We start from the raw sequence: 12,602 nt of genomic DNA, 5'->3' as shown, positions 1-12,602 counted from the left end.
GGAGCTGCATGTGGAGGAGCGGGGAAGCGAAACCAGCTCACCAGATTACGAGTCCACCGCTCTTAACCACTACACCACACTGGCTCAAAGACTAATAGATGGCCGCTATACATAACCTTTAGCTTAAAAAATAGCAACAATATCTATCTAATGGAACAGTGCAGCGTGCTAGCTAGTGTCATAGAATCATAAAATCATAGAGCTGGAAGAGACCGCAAGGACCATGCTGGAACACACAAGCAAAGCACTCCTGACAGATGGCCAGCCAGCCTCCGCTCAAAAACCTCCAAAGAAGGAGACTCCACTACTCTCCGAGGTGGCATATTCCACTGTCCAACAGCCCTTACTGACAGAAAGTTCTTCTTAATGTTTAGGTGGAATCTCTTTTCCCATAGTTTGAATCCATTATTCTGCATCCTAGTCTCTAGAACAGCAGAAAACAAGCTTGCTCCCTCTTCAACATGACATCCCTTCAAATATTTAAACATGGCTATCATGTCACTCCTTAATCTTCTCTTCTCTAGATTAAGCAAATCCAGCTCCCTAAGTCTCTCCTCATAGGGCTTGGATTCCAGACCTTTTACATTTTGGTCACCCTCCTCTGGACATGCTCCAGCTTGACAATATCCTTCTTCAACTGTGGTGCCCAGAACTGGACACAGTATTTCAGGTGTGGTCTGACCAACCAGAATAGTGTGGTAGCATTCCTTCGCTTGATCTAGACACTATACTCCTACTGATGCAGCCCAGAATTGCATTGGCGTTCTTAGCTGCCACATCACACTGTTGACTCATGTTCAGCTTGTGGTTGGCTAAGACTCCCAGATCCCTTTCACAGGTACTGTTGTCAAGCCAAGTGTCCCCCACCCGTGCATTTCATTTTTTTCTATCCAGGTGTAGTACCTTACATTTCTCCCTACTGAACTCCATATTGTTGGTTTTGGCCCAGCTCTCTAGGCTATTCAGGTCATTTTTGAATTCTGACCCACCCTCTGGTGTATTAGCAACCCCTCCCAGTTTGCAGTCATTTGCAAATTTGATTAGCATGCCCTCTATTCCATCATCCAAATCATTTATAAAAATATTGAATAGCACCAGGCCCAGGGCAGAACCTTGTGGAACCCCAATAGTCATTTTTCCCCAGGATGAAGATGATGAAGTTTTCATCATCATGGCAGGTATGGTCCTTTTCCATAGAATTCTTATTCATGGAGTTGGTTTTTATATCCTGCTTTTCTCTACTTGAAGGAGTCTCAAAGTGGCTAAAAATCTCCTTTCCCTTCCACCCCCGCAACAGACACCTTGTGAGGTAGGTGGGGCTGAGAGAGTTCAGAGAGAAGTGTGATTGGCCCAAGGTCACCCAGCAGCTGCATGTGGAGGAGCGGAGAAGCGAACCCAGCTCACCAGATTAGAGTCCACCGCTCTTAACCACTACACCCCAGAAACGTATCTCTTAAAACTCTGGAGCAAGCTGTTCAGTTCAGCCTCATAGTGATACTGATTTGCGGAGGGAAGGTTGGTGATGAGCAAGATCTGTTCCCATTTCCCAACACAGAGACCGTAGAGCAGTTTCTGTTAGGGGCTGAACCTGCAGAGTGTTTCTGTTCAGAATTTCCGTGGCAGAAATTCGCTAAGTGCCTTTATAAACATTCAGCTTCTTAAATCGAACCCCATCATGAAACTTTCAGGTGTAGCTGTTGGAGGTGGAGGGCAGAGAAGGTGCTAGTCCTTACCTCCCTCCTCCCAGCCCCATGATCAGTTGCCCAATGGGCTGAATTTCAGGGCTTTTGCATGTAAAGGGCAAGCTTGTTCTTTACTTGTTTAGGCTCTTAAAACTTGGGAAGAGATATTTGGCTCCATGATCAAAATGACCAAAAGGGTCAGCTTCTAGAGGACTGGAAAGATCATGATTGTACTTCCCCTACCCTCAGCCCTAACTCCGTTGAGTATTTTTTGTTATGAGACTGAGTGTTTGGGGCAGACCAGGAAGCCGTGGATCTGAGTTTTTTGTGGACATGATGTGTGATTTGACGGTGAGTTTGGGGTGGCTCAATGCAAAAAGCGTGAGGATCCAGGAGGATCCGTGCTTCAAAACCACGTTTTTGGGCCAGGGTATGACCAGAAAAGTCGTGGATCCGAGTTTTTTGTGATGCAGGCTGTGCCCCTAGACATGATGTGTGATTTGACAGTGACTTTGGGCTGATCTAGTGCAAAAAGCGTGAGGATCCATGAGGATCCGTGCTTCAAAACCACGTTTTTGGGCTACGGTGTCGCCAGGAAGCCGTGGATTAGTGATTTTTGTGGTGGATACTGTGCCCATGGCCATGATATTTGAGCTGACGGTGACTTTGGCCTGATCTAATGCAAAAATCATGAGGATCCATCAGGATCCGTGTTTTTTAACCATGTTTTTGCTCCATTTCGGCAGCACGAAACAGTGGATGCGTGATTTCTTTGGTTCTGCTTACAGACTAAAAAGTGGTCTACAGTATCATGGTGTTTTTATTTTGTTTCACTATAAAAATCATATGAATTCATGAGGATCCATGCCTCGGATCCAAGTTTTTGTGGTGCTGCAGCCACGTTTTTGATAGTCCAGTCTGTAGGCGTGCCTTCCAGGTGTGATTTGACACTGCATTTGATGGAGTTATTTTTTAAAAAGTGGAGGATCCATGAGGATCCGTGTAGATCCGCCTTTAACCCAGACCCAAGTGCACACTTATCAAGAACTGAATCCTACACAGGAGTAGACCCACCGGTTAGGCTTTAGTGGGTCTGCTCTGGAGGAGGCTCTGAAAAACGGGACGAGAACGTGCATTAAGACTGGCCAAGATCATGCGAACAGAGTCAATATTTTAATTAATATTGGTTTATTAATTGGTTTATTAATTACAAGCAAACAGCAAGGAACCTGCACAAACAATGCTGACACCAAACCCTACGTATAGTAAGTAAAATAGAAAAATCGCTACCCGACCCCACCCCCACCCATCGTTCCCCCCCTCCACCTATTTCCCCTTTTCTTCCTAATGTCTCAACAAATGAAAATGATTTATAAAAATGTTACCTGGGGGGAAAAAACATGAAAGAGAGACCTTGCACACTTTTGTAAATCAACAAAATCTTTAATAACTAACTAACTAACTAACTAACTAACTAACTAACTACTAGTCATAAAAAGGGCCTCCTCACCTGAAGGATATCAAAGCCCACCTGAAGTCCCAAAACAAAACTATCATATCCTGATCCACGCAGATCCATGGGTGTATGGAGCGATCTGCGTTGATCTGGATCTGATAGTTTACGACTCCCTGTTGTAGGGTATAACATGTATAATAGTATGTTTTGGGACTTCAGGTGGACTTTGATGTCCTTCAGGTGAGCTTTGGGGCGTACGGCTTTCCTCCATCTCTACTGTGCAGGATTCCTCTGGAATTACAAGATCTTTTGCACAACTTTCCTCCATCTCCACCGTGGAGGATTTCTCTTGAATTACCAGGTCCAGCAGAGAACCACACTTTGAACAAGTAGTTAGACTCTCGCTTTTCACCGCACTTCCTGGGGTAATCACCACTACAGTTTCTATTAGAGATGTATCTGTTGTGGTGCTCCTGATGCAACATCTCTCAATCCCAACCAATGCTGCACTCAGCAGCTGGAAACCTGCAGCGATATAGCCTACATAAATAGAAGGTCCAATATGCTGCTCGCTGGGAAGTTGAGGCAATTCAAAAGTTTCAGGGAAGTCTATTTCCCCATTTTGCAAGACAGCAGACGTGTTCCAGACCACAGAAATCAGGACGAGTATCCCTGCAGATAAGTTCAGGAAAGCTCCAAGCCTAAAAAAGCGAAAGAGAAAATCCTTATGTTTTCTGGGCTTGAACACATTGTACGAGGCAAAAGAAATTAATCCCAGGGCCACTGAATTCATAATGGAAGCTAATGCCATTAAATCCTGTGCAATAAAAATTTCCCTCGGGAGGGTTGGATGTTGCTCATCGAGATCTTCGCAATGCCAAAAAGAGTTGCCGTCGTTAGAAGGGTCTTTCCAAAAGCAGACATCCCAAATTCCAATCCAGATGTTTCCAGAGCCGATTCCCTCGATGTCTTCCACACTCCACACTCGCCAGTTGACACTGAGGGTTGACACAATACACATGGGCAAGCCCAAAATAACCATCAGGAATGCACACAGCTGGAGACCAGAAACTAAACGCAGCCATCTGACTACCAGGGAGCCTTCTTTCACCCGCAGGGGGGGTTTGGAGAGGAGGGGAGCAGGGGAGACCTTGGCAGACATCCTGGAAACAAAAGAGAAGACAAGATGCAGTGAGAGAGGGAATAGCAAGCATGTCTAGTCATTGAAGGAAATCCTCCCTCCTGCATTCTTCCTTCCAGGCACAGAAAGAAGCAGCAAAAGAAAGAGTTCCCCTGCTCTCTCCCACCCCCTGGTTAGGTAGAGGCATCTGATCCAGAGACGCCGACACTCAGACTTTCTTCCAGCACACTGCTACTGATTTCATCTACTGTTGCATTGTTCCTGTGAAAATGGCCAGAACCTCAGCAACCTGTTGTGGATGGGAAGCTGCTCATGATTTCTCTGTTTTGTGGGTTAAACCACAGAGCCTAGGACTTGCCGATCAGAAGGTTGGTGGTTCAAATCCCCGTGACGGGGTGAGCTCCCGTTGCTCAGTCCCTGCTCCTGCCAACCTAGCAATTCGAAAGCACTTCAAAGTGCAAGTAGATAAATAGGTACTGCTCCGTCGGGAAGGCAAACGGCGTTTCTGTGCGCTGCTCTGGTTCGCCAGAAGCAGCTTAATAATGACCTGGAAGCTGTATGCCAGCTCCCTCGGCCAATAAAGCGAGATGAGCGCCAAACCCCAGAGTCGGCCACGACTGGACCTAATGGTCAGGAGTCTCTTTACCTTTACTGCACCTATCTTTTTCCACTGAGCATAAACACACCTGATGGCATAGTGAGGAATGTTTAATCCATAAACTTACGTGAAATGCCTTCCTCAGCTAGAGTCTAGCGTGCCAGGAACAGAGCAGGTATTTGCTAGGTGCTCCTGAGCCTCAAGAAGACTGAGCGGTTGGCCACTGAGCTGACGTTCGCCTGAGCAGCCAGCCAGCCACAGCAGCAACTGCTCTGCAGAATTCTTTGGTCAGTTACAGGCCAGTTAGAATCCTGACAACAACACAAATCATAACTCCAAGGTACTGGTCATTTGGAACATCAGGAAAGTGGAAAATGGGAGGGAACTGAGTTCCCTTCTTTCCCAATGCAGCGTGTCTTTTCCAGGACACTGCACAGTTAAAACACGTTCTTCCTGAAGTCAGATTCAGAGCAGTTCCAGCAGTAAAAATGGTGATACAGTATGTGTATCTCAGTACAGATTTGTTTGATGGGCCTGAATACATTTCATAAAGGATCTCCATGTACAAGAAAGGCTAATAGCATGAGACATAAGAATTTCCTTGGCAAAATAATTGAAGACTCCTTACAAACCTCTCATTCTTCTTCCCCATCCCATCTTGTTTGGACATTATAGTAAGGGAGAAGATCTTAGCTCTTTTCCTTTGCACTGGGACCACATGGAATTTGTGCCATGGGACCCCATCCCTCACACCAATACAGGCAACACCATTTTCAGAACCTAGGTGTCCATGATTTAAAATGGCTTTCCTAAGACACTTCCATCAAAATACCGTATTTTTCGCTCTATAAGACGCACCAGACCACAAGACGCACCTAGTTTTTAAAGGAGGAAAACAAGAAAAAAAATATTCTGAATCTCAGAAGCCAGAACCGCAAGAGGGATCGCTGCGCAGTGAAAGCAGCAATCCCTCTTGCGGTTCTGGCTTCTGGGATAGCTGCGCAGCCTGAATTCGCTCCATAAGACGCACACACATTTCCCCTTACTTTTTATGAAGGAAAAAGTGAGTCTTATAGAGCAAAAAATACGGTATTTGTGTTGCTTTCTTTCTGTTCCTTTCTGTGTTGATGCTCTGAATGTGAGCTGCTCAGCTGCATGCAGTTTCCACTGAAGCGTGTGTGTGTGATTAACATTCGGCCAAGCAATGGGCCTAAATAACTTTGGGAGCCAGCCTTTAAAAATCTAAAGGAGATATCAAATTCAGAGGAATTAAAAGCTGTCATCTTTTTGACTATTTTAAACATCTTAGAACATACACAAATGTTAATGTTTGAAGGAAGGCAACAAATGGAGCATTGGAGCCATCCATTCATTTCAGGAGTTGTGACCATTGATAAGATGAAGCACTTTCACATCGCATGGCAGTGTGCAGTGCTTTTAAAAAGGTAAAGGTAAAGGACCCCTGACAGTTAAGTCCAGTCACGAGCAACTCTGGGGGTGGGGGTGCCACTCATCTGGCTTTACTGACCGAGGGAGCCAACATTGGTCCGCAGACAGTTTTTCCAGGTCATGTGGCCAGCATGACTAAGCCACTTCTGGCGAAACCAGAACATCACACAGAAACAACGTTTACCACCCCTCCAGAGAGGTACCTATTTATCTACTTGCACTTTGACGTGGTTTGGAACTGCTAGGTTGGCAGCAGCAGGGACCGAGCAACGGGAGCTCACCCCGTCAAATACGCAAGTCCAGTTCTGTATCTGCATGACATCCTCCACACCCAAATGCTCTCCCGTTCTGTTTCCCCCACTTAGTCAGGATACACCATCTCCATTGAAAACTCTGCTCAGTGACACCCATCCAATAGAAAAGTGCTGACCGTCTTCCTGCAGATACACTTCCGTGCAGGGGTTTGGCCGACAACTTCTTCCCGAGTGTGGGGATGTTTTCAGGGGCTCTTTGCTTTTCCCTGCCTCCCCTTTCATCCTCACCTGAGGAGATCTTGGCCATTCTCTTGACAGGGACCTTCGTTCTCAGGCCGGATTTCTGTTTTCCTCCATTCCTCCTTCTCCCGGTCTGGTTCACTGAGCAAATAAGAGAGAGGAGGTTTCATGCATGGGTCATCTAGTCCAACCCCCAGGAATGAGGGAATCAAGAAGGGTCAGAAGTGAGAGAATGGACCCAATATTTGTCAGAATGGACCCAATAATAATAAAAAATATGCTTTTTTAAAGAAAAATTTGAATGCCAGCTCATTCATTACATGCACATTTTTGAAACGGCGGTGGGTGGGTGGAAAGAGTGAATTCATCACCAGGGGGCTTCCAAGTCCTGGCAATTCACTGCTTGGATTTATTTAACATTTGAAGATGCCTTTGAGTTTTTTATGTTTTTATCTTTTATACAAGATAAAAACACACACACAAAATAAAACAATAATAATATTGATAATTTAGTTAGACCCCGCCCATCCAGCTGGGTTTTCCTCTCTTTTAAATCTTATAGCGCTTTAGAGTTCTGATATAAAAAAGGTTTGTCCTGGAATATCAGTTCTGGGACGGGGGAAGAGCTAAATGCCTTCATGCCCTGCCTGGAAGCTTCCTTGAATCATCCGTCCGGTTTTTGTGGACATCAGTGCATTGGACTAGAATGGGCTATTGGTCTGTTTGCATGACTCTAAGTAATTGTGAGGTTGGGTAACTTGTTATCTGAACAGCAGTGCCATTTCCTAGAAAGTCAAACATCTTTTCTGTTTCTGTGGAATTAAGCTTTACTTAGAATAAGATACATTCTCCCCAAATCGCAGTCTCCCTCTGTCCTCATCTGCCACAGTCCACAAAAGCCTGGGTGTCTTTTTTGGCCAACCTTGTGCTTTCCAAACAACTGGCCTCCTTCCAAACCGTAGTGCTTATATACTGGGATGGATCTCGTACACGGAAACCACAAGAAGAATTCATTTCCGCAGCATCTATTAACAGCCCCCCCCCCCAAAAAAAATCCTGAAAATTCCAAAGAGCTCAATATGGTTTCCAGAACCCTGAGAAAGCTGCAGGGGGCTGCCTTGAATTTCCTGCTGAAACCCCCAAGTTCTCCAACTCTATTTTAGCTGAAATCCCATCTTGATTGAGGAAGGGGATTTGCGGAGAGGGGAAATAGTTTCTAGCAGCAGTACCTCCTCAGGTGTTTTGAGGACCTATTACTAACCGATTGATTGATTTTCTATATAAACCTTTTGCAAATAGATCTTTTTTAAAAAAGAAAAACAGTAAGCCACATATTTCCTGCAAATTATCCCCCATGACCATTGCAAAGCTAACAATAATAACAGTAATAGCAGCTTATTGGGCCTAAACTCTGCATAGGAAGGAAACAGGGGTGGGCTGTCTAAAATACTTGTGCCCAGAAGAGGGTGGTGATGGACAAGAGAGGTTTAGGAGAGAAAGAGTGACCCCTCCCTTCCCCCAGCTTAATCTGCAGCTAAATTTGATGGGAAATGTGCTTTTGTTAAAAAACACACAAAAAGTCAGCCACAGGGACAGTCTAAGAAACAATATTTGGGGGGGGGACATTGCTCCATTAGAGGTTCCACACTGTTAAGGAAGATTCCGGGTTGAGAGACTACTCAACAGCCCAGCTCCTCGGGGTACAGGTCCCCCCCCCCCTGCAGGCCCATGTGGTCAGTAAAAGAAGGAAATTCCAGCAAGCAAGCAATTTGGAGCAAAACAGCAGCCAGTAGACTCAGAGCCTTTATTGTTGCGCAACAGGTTCAACAGCAGCCAGTGAACCCAGAGCATGGGGCCACATTGACTTTGAAAACTTTCCCACCATATGTCAGAATACAGTTTGCACAGCATCTTCAATACATCATTGCTACATCACTAACATGTCACAAAAGGGGAGGGTTACACAAGATTAGCATAGGCAGCTATGTCAGGGCAACACCCAGGTACAGTATAAGCTTAGCATCATGTCTTAAGTACCCACCACCCAAAGTACAACAGAACTTCCTTGGCATCTCTGGAGCCGGAGGCAAGTCTGGGGATGAGATTTGTCTTCCCTTGGAGAACCAGGAGCCCACCAATTGTCACCTCTGGGCATTTCCTGGGGCAGGAGGTGTGTACACATGTCTTGAAGCTTGGGGAGGTGGAAGGGGAAAGAGTCTTTTTTCCAAGGGCAAAATGGTGCTGGAATGGAGGAACTTGGCAAAGGGGTTGATTTTATAGGATTCATACAGCTTGGTATCTTCTTCCCTGAGCTGTCAAGTCGAAAGGATAGGTTCAGGCATAATGTTTGTAACATTTAACAACTTTAAAGATGTGCCCCCCCCCGCCCGTAATTCCGTAACACCTTCGGAGATAAATTTTCTCTAGGTTCTGTAGGGATTGAGAGATTTTGCGCCAAGACCACCGCAACAGATAAATGTCAAATACAGTGGTGCCCCGCAAGACGAATGCCTCGCAAGACGAAAAACTCGCTAGACGAAAGGGTTTTTGGGTTTTGCGTTGCTTCGCTAGACGAATTTCCCTATGGGCTTGCTTCGCAAGACGAAAACGTCTTGCACTTTTTTTAAAAAGCCGCTTGAAGAGGCGCAGTTGCGATGGACCGTGCTTCGCAAGATGAAAAACATCGCAAGACGAAAAGACTCGCGGAACGAATACTTTTCGTCTTGCGAGGCACCACTGTAGCAACTGTTAGGCTGATTACCTCAAGAAGCGCAGTAAAAAGCGAGAGTCTTACTACTTGTTCAAAGTGTGGTTCTCTGCTGGATCTGGTAATTGAAGAGAAATCCTCCGCACTTGAGATGGAGGAAAGCCATGCGGAAGATTTTATCATTCCAGAGGAATTCTGCGAAGTGGAGATGGAGGAAAACCCCAAACATACCATCATACATGTTACTCCCTGCAACAGGGAGTAGCAAACTGCTAAATATTGGAATATATTGATATATGACAATATCTGAAATAAGGATGGAGCTATGTAGAGGCATTGGCTGGCTTCACAGTTTTCCTCACATTGTGCAATCTCTGGAACGTGAATGTATAATTGGATGGTGGGAGTGTGTTTGGGAGGAGTTGAAGGAGCCCCCTGTTCTGCTGTCCTCTCCCCCTCGGTCAAGCAACTACTCACCAGCTACTTCTCTCCCTCTGGCATGTGCCTCAAGGTCACAAAGACCTACATCTTGCACTTAGCATTGCACAGAAGAGCACAGGAGCCCTTCTCGGCTTGGGTGAGGAGCTCTCAGTGGAAGCTAGGGTTACCCAGCTGGCGTGTACCCCATTGATGTTTTTCCTTTTTGTGTTTGTTGGCCTTGTGCTGGTGCCAGGCTCTTTTGTTCCCTAGGCATGGCTAGCTACTTGCACCACTCTCCCAAAAACTAGTATTTATTTATTTATTAAAAAATTTGTTGATTTACAAAAGTGTGCAATGTCTCTCTCTCATGTTTTTCCCCCCATGTAAAATTTTTACAAATCATTTTCATTTGTTGAGACATTAGGAAGAAAAAGGGAAAGAGGTGAGGGTGGGGTGGGAAGATGGGGTGGGGTGGGGTTGGGTGGCGATTTTTCTATTTTACTTCCTATATGTAGGGTTTGGTGTCAGCGTTGTTTGTGCAGGTTCTTTGCTGCTTGCTTGTGTTCCTTTGGTGGTGAGAGAGGTTGGGGTTGGCCTAGGGTGTGGTTATTCATTTGTAGTCGGCTGTGGTGGTCTTTGTTTTCATGTGTGAGTGGGGTGGGTGGGTGTTTTGGATCAGCAACAAATCTACTTATTCCAAGACCTCCCTTAAAGCAGCAGTGGATCACCATGAAGAAGGCGCCACCACCGAGAAGGCCTCTGCCTGGTTCCCCGTAACTTGGCTTCTCGCAGGCGTCTCCTTCGTTTTTCCTTCTAGCGCCTGTTGAAAACCTTTGATTTCACCCCCCAGAGGTGCACTCCATTCCCTCTCAAAAGAGATGCCCACAACCTCCCAGGGAACTCTGGGAATGGTAGTTCTCGGAGACATATTTGTTCTGAAATCCACTGGGCAGGCATGTGTTGGTGTTATTTTAAGAACCCAAATCATAATCTTTGTTTCTTTTGATATTTGCCATCCTATATATTCTTGCCTTGCGCAATTAATTTATCCTCCCATCTATTTTCCTTATATAAAAATAAATTATCTCCTTAATCTCGTAAATTCCAATCATGGGTTGGTTAGTTATTTAGTTCTTTATGAAAATATTGAAGCTGGGGGGGGGGTGCAGGAGGAATTTGGGTGGGAAAAGAGATGAGGCTCCTTTAAATGGAGAGAGAGAGAGAGAGAGAGAGAGAGAAGCAGAACTGTCTCCAAAGATCCAAAAATGTCACATTTTGTCATGGGCATTTTTCTTTTTGCACAACAAGGGATAGAAAGGAAACTTTGGCCAATCTCAGAGCCAGAGAATATGGGGCATCTGTGGCCCTCCAGGCTGTTATAGACTGCAATGGGGGGCAGTGTGGTTTAGTGGTTAGAGCACTGGACTGGGACTGGAGGTTTCGAATCATGCCCCACAGCCAGGCCATGTTCCTCTGGCCTCATGAGGAGCCTCTTTTGTGGGGCTAGCGAATCTGGGACTAGGCCTTGTGGTGTAGCATCCTGCTTGTGGTTAACGCTTAGCTGGAATGAAATATTCAACGCAGCAATAGAGAAATTAAAATAATTATTTATTTGTCAGACAAATAAATGAGAGGCACAGTGGTATATGGTTACCAAGCTCTGGCCTGGCCTCCTGCCATTATGGCCAGCACTTATATTCCCTTAATCCAGCCCCCTTTGCTCCTCCTTGGGCTGCCTCTGTCCAATCAGCCTGGTTGGATTTCCTATTGGCTGATTGCTATAACCAATCCTAAAAGATACACTCATATCCTCCTGTCCTTATATGGAACACAAAGAGCTATATATTGTTACATCTATAAATGACAAATAAGTAGTAATATATCTTACATGTGTCTCAACAAGGAATCTTAATTACCAGCTCACCTCTTGCCCTCCTTGCCCTATTGCCTTCTAAAACAAATGGTTAATCTTAAATTTTTATCTTAAACATATGTCAAGGATCTTGAGTTTCACATCAACATTGAAAGATCTCCTTCATTTGAAGGTTTCTAAACAAATGTCTGACAGCTATATATATCAGGACTGCTCGGATGGCGTCTTCTTGTCTGGCAGGGGGCTGGGCTCAATGGCCCCTGTGGTCTATTCCAACTCTAGGACTCTATGATTCTATGAAATAAGAATCTAACATCTAAATTTGTTACTTTCTAAATCCTTTGCATAGTTACATTTAAGACAATATATTTAATACACAACACAGGTAGCCTCTTAAAAGGAATAAGGCCTTTGTAAAGTAGAAGTAGAAAAGGGAACTCAGTAAAAAAGGAACACAGTAAAAAGCCGCTTTAAAAGAAGCCTCTTCAGTTTACATCCCCCCCCTTCAGCCAGCTGCTTTCCCCTTAGCTCTTCCCAACATTTATTGCCCTCAGCTTTAAAAAGACTTCCCAGCTAGATGCTTCTCCATTTGGTCTTGGCCTTTTTAACCTTAGAAGATCTGGCTCATTTTACTGGGAGGCACATTGGCATTATTTTACTATTTACTCATTCCTAATCATGTTTATCTCTGCCTTTTTTATCTTCTATAACATGTAGGGTCAGTGTCCTTACTCAGTCTGTAATTTCAGCTTTTACGACTTTGAGAATTGTTTTCTGCTATC

The 12,602-nt window shown here is 45.0% G+C and overlaps 1 long non-coding RNA gene across 1 annotated transcript in view; it reads left to right on the top strand.

Moving 5' to 3' along the window:
• Positions 1-12,242, top strand: part of LOC310698971 — a 60,084-nt gene extending 47,842 nt beyond the window's left edge. The window contains exon 3 of the long non-coding RNA XR_014521863.1: positions 11,470-12,242. This is a non-coding gene — a long non-coding RNA (uncharacterized lncRNA). The remainder of the gene's footprint in view (positions 1-11,469) is intronic.
• Positions 12,243-12,602: the final 360 nt, after the last annotated feature.

Source organism: Podarcis liolepis (genome assembly GCF_965112155.1).
Source record: "Podarcis liolepis genome assembly, contig: HAP1_SCAFFOLD_22, whole genome shotgun sequence".
Lineage (NCBI taxonomy): Eukaryota > Metazoa > Chordata > Lepidosauria > Squamata > Lacertidae > Podarcis > Podarcis liolepis.
The sequence above is the reverse complement of the archived record's forward strand: the minus strand, read 5'-3'. Positions and strand labels throughout refer to the sequence as shown.